The sequence below is a fragment of the Camellia sinensis genome, chromosome 4 (assembly GCF_055761805.1).
Source record: "Camellia sinensis isolate YWXY chromosome 4, ASM5576180v1, whole genome shotgun sequence".
In the NCBI taxonomy this organism is placed as follows: Eukaryota; Viridiplantae; Streptophyta; class Magnoliopsida; order Ericales; family Theaceae; genus Camellia; species Camellia sinensis.
Genome location: NC_138964.1, coordinates 58,889,828 through 58,894,754, shown reverse-complemented (window position 1 = coordinate 58,894,754; position 4,927 = coordinate 58,889,828). Strand labels below are relative to the sequence as shown.

General features: G+C 35.0%; 1 pseudogene; it reads left to right on the top strand.

The window, feature by feature from the left end:
* LOC114297633 (uncharacterized) lies at window positions 1-4,716 on the top strand (annotated as a pseudogene).
* Window positions 4,717-4,927: the final 211 nt, after the last annotated feature.

Genomic DNA, 4,927 nt, shown 5'->3' with positions numbered 1-4,927 from the left:
ATGTTTCCTAGGAAGTATAGTTCTAGAAATGAAAAGAGAAAGAAGTGGATGAAAGTAGAACAATTAATTCAATCTCAATCGGGAGCACTTGATAAATATTTTGGTACCAAGAAACAAGTAGATATTTTGGGTTCAAATGACAATGATGATGAAGATTTGGTAATTGAAGAACCTACTCATTGTGTGAATAATAATGAGAATGATGATTTGGTGATTGAACAACCTAGTGAACATATGAATGGGAATGAGAATGAGAATGAAGATTTGGGGAATGGTGAATCTAGTGAAAGTGAAGATGTCAATGTTGAATGTGGACCTCTAAACATTTATGACCCTAGTAATTGGGACAAGATTGATCAAAATTTAAGGGATTTACTAGTTGAAAGAGGTCCCATAAGAGGTAATGGTGTGAATTTTTCCCTAGATGACAAAGATAGGCATTTTTCTTCTACATTTTACATGCGACAGTTACAAAATGGAGAGAAGCAGGATAGGAAGTGGCTAGTATATTCAGATGCTTCAGACAAAGTGTTTTGCTTTGTTGCAAGCTGTTTAAGCAAGATGGGAACAATATTCATTAGGCTACTGATGGATTGAAAGATTGGAAGAATATAGGCAATAGGCTTAGAAGTCATGAAACTAGTTATGAGCACTTTATTTGCATGAGAAAATGGATTGAATTGGAAACTAGATTGAAGAAGAATGAAACAATTGATAGAAGTGTTCAAGAACAAATCAACAAAGAGAGGGAACACTGGGGACAAGTGTTACTAAGGATAATTGCTATTATAGCGATCCCGGTTCTTCCTCCTTTGGTTGTTGTATTCGGACTTGGTTCCGTGGATGTCAGTTGTGGTTTATATCTTGTTTCCGTCCTTTAATACTTTGTATTTGAGTTATAGGATGTTTTGGGCAGGATTGTTACAGGTTGGGTGTGATTGGGAGCAAATGGTTGCTGTCCAGAATTTTGGTTCTTCGCTCGAGCGAGGCTTTTGTCACTCGAGCAAGCTCTGTGTTTTAGATCCTTCGCTCGAGCCAGGGTTCCTTCGCTCGAGCGAGAGTTGAGTTTTGTATCTGGTGGCTCGAGCGAGAAGTCCTTCGCTCGAGCTTGCGTCTGCGTCTAGTTCTAGACCTGAGGGTTGTAATTCTTCGCTCGAACGAGCTTTCCTTCGCTCAAGCGAGCGAGGTCTATGTTTTGGGTTTCTTCGCTCGAGCGAGCATTCTGTCGCTCGAGCGTGCTTCTGGGTTGCATACCTGAAGCTTCAAATTGTGGGCTCGAGCGATGCTTTCTACGCTCGAGTGAGTATTCTTTGTGTCTGGTGGCTCAAGCGACCACTTCTTCGCTCGAGCGAGCCTGTGTTATATCAGTAGACAGCAACGGGATTACACTTCACTTTTTCATCTCTTTTATCTTCAAAACCCTAGATCCATCCTCTCTCTCTCTCTCTATACACCTTCCCTCTAGGGATTGATCTACTTTTAGTGTGTTTCTACCCTAAGTTCTTTGTAAGAAAGGTAGAGGATGGTGTGGGCTTCATTTTAATTTGAAGAATCTTGGATTTGGAGCACTTTGGGTTTTGATCATCTTCTCCATTTGAGCTCTGCATTTCGAGGTAGGGATAACCTACTCCATCTTATGAGTTTTGACATAAGTTTCATGCATTTTGAGTAGTTGGTGATGTTGGGTAATTTTGGAAAAAGTTAGGGTTTGATTTGTAATTTGATAAAAATGGGGTTTTTCATATATTAAACTCCATGTGTATGTAAGACTTGAAAAATGGTATTATTAGTGTCAAATTGAGGAAATTGAATCTTAGGGTTGATTTTTGATAAAATGAGGGGAATGCCCTAATTATTGTGATAAATTAATTGGTATAATTAATTTGGGAAAATATGAAATTGAGTTGAGATCCATGAAATTGGGAAATTATGGGATTGAATGGTGTAGTTGGATTAATTTATCACTCACATACAGAAATGTTGAGATTATATCTGTTTGATGCATTTATTATCTATTTAGAAATAACTGCTTTGGGCTATCGGTGGAGGATAGTCTTGATTGTTGTAGACACTGTATGTTGATTAGGGAAAACTGAAACTAATCACATTGTATACGACGATTGGAATAATACATCAAAGTTGTGTATTGATTGAACATGTATATGATAAACGTTTATATGCATTATGTTGTGTGGGGGGAGATAAGGGATGTACTCCACGGTTTAGGAAGAGATAGGGGATGGACTCCTAAACCGGATGTTATTTGGGAAGAGATAGGAGATGGACTCCAATGATACAGCAAATATGTGTATTAAATGGAAGTGTTAATACAACGAATATGTGTATTATTTGAAGTATGGAGGTGTTTAAATTGTGAGTCATAGACTCATTTGAATTGTGAATCAGGGTAATGTTTTAATGTGAGATGTGGTCTCACTTAACTGTTTGGCCAGGTTCTGAGCCATGTCCATGGAATGATTTGGATAAGTAAAGAATTATGAAATGAAACATGGACTTTATGTCATGGAATTGGATGATGTTGAAATTGGTTTATAAGTGTTAACCATCTATCAAATGCTATTGTTTTAGTCATTGTTCATATTTGGTTTAGTATATCTCTACTGGGCTGTGGCTCACCCTATATGGGACATCATTTTCAAGTACAGATGGTATGCCACCTCCAAGGACGTAGCTGGAGAGGCTAAAGGCTGAAAGACTTTTTGTATTATCTTTTATATATTGCATGTAAATCGAGCCAAGGGCTTACTTTGTATAAAGAGTTAGTACTCTTCTTTTGTTGTACCCAAGTGTTGACTTGGAAAGTTGTAAGCCTATAGGGCATTTACTTTTATTGTCAACATGTAATACATCTGTAATCAATACTCTGATAAATAAAAATATGCTTTACTCTCTTATGTCAATGCATGTAAAGAATGTTAGGTTTTATGTATTTTTTTTTAGGGCGTTACAGCTATTGTGATCACTCTTGCTAAAAATAATTTAGCTTTTCTTGGAGACAATGAGAAGATTTATCAAGAAAGAAATGGAATCTTTTTAAGCTTAATTGAAATGCTTGCTAAATTTGATCCAGTAATACAAGAGCACATTCAACGTATTCAAAGGAGTGAAATTCATTACCATTATCTTGGCCACAAAATCCAAAATGAATTGATACAGATGTTAGCGAGTGAGATCAAGAGTACGATTGTGGCAAGAATCAAAGAAGCAAAATATTTTTCAATTATTCTTGATTGTACTCCAGATGTTAGTCATGAAGAACAAATGTCTCTTGTGATAAGATGTGTAGATGTTTCAACTAGTCCGGTAAAGGTAGAAGAATTCTTTTTAGAATTTTTGAAAGTGGATGATACATCGAGGTTTGGACTTTTTAATGTACTTAGAGAGGCATTGCACACACTCCAGCTTGATATTGGTGATATAAGAGGGCAAGGATATAATAATGGCTCTAATATAAAAGGGAGACACAAAGGTGTACAAAAAAGAGTACTTGAAATAAATCCAAGAGCATTCTACACACCATGTGGGTGTCATAGTCTTAATCTTACCCTTTGTGATATGGCTACCTCTTGTTCCAAGGCTATCTATTTCTTTAGAGTGGTACAACGCATATATGTGTTGTTTTCATCTTCTACAAAGAGGTGGAAAATTTTCAAAGACAATGTGGAAGGTCTCACACTTAAGCCATTATCACAAACTCGTTGGGAAAGTTGCATTGAAAGTGTTAAAGCTATACGATACCAAGCTCCACAAATTAGAGATGCTTTAATTCAGTTGGAAAAAGGAGCTGATGATCCCAATACAAAGTGTGAAGCTGAATCCTTAGTTACATCTGAAATTGAGAACTTTGAGTTTTTGCTTGGCATGATTATTTGGCACAATCTGTTGTTTGCTGTTAATTCTGTTAGCAAGACATTTCAAGCTGAAGACATGCATATTGATGTTGCTATACATCAATTAAACGGACTCATTACATTTCTTGAAAAGTATAGAGAAACTGGATTTTTGGAGGCCATGATTGAAGCTAAAGAAGTTGCAATTGAAATGGAGATTGAACCTACATTTTGTGAAAGACGTGTCATTCATAGAAAGAAACATTTTGATGAGAATGTTGGTGAAGAGGTTGCACAATCAGCTGAAGAATCCTTTAGAGTTAATTATTTCATATATATAATAGATCAAGCTCTTTCTTCACTTAAGAGTAGATTTGAACAATTTCAAATATATGAAGAAACTTTTGGATTTTTGTTTGATTTGAAGAAGTTAAATTCTACCAATGATGAGTGCTAGAAGACTTATTGTGCTAATCTTGAAGAGTTTTTGAAACATGATGGGCTTATGGATGTTGATGGGAGAGATTTATTTTCTGAGTTAAAAGTCTTCAAAGAAATTTTGCCAAAAGAAATCAATAGGCCAATTGAGGTGATGAATTATTTGAAATTGATGGATGGTTGTTTTCCAAATGCCTGGATTGAGTATAGAATATTATTGACTATTCCAGTTACCGTTGCATCTGGAGAAAGAAGTTTTTCAAAGTTAAAATTGATCAAATCCTACCTTCGATCAACAATGTCACAAAAAAGATTGAATGGATTAGCTATATTGTCTATTGAAAAGGATTTGGTAGATAAATTAGATTATACAAACTTAATTAGTGATTTTGCAACTAAAAATGCAAGAAGAGTAGTATTTAAGTGATCGTTGGGTTAATTGTAAGCTGGATATTGCTAAACTATAAAACAACAAAACCAGTTTTTAATATTTTTGAGTCATTGTACTGATTTCTTCCTATCTTAATATATGAAAGTAAATTTTAGTTTATAATTTTAATGATTATATGTTCAAGTATACTTAAATAAAAAATTTGTGAATACTTATCATTTTATGCATAAATTTTTTATTAAAAAAA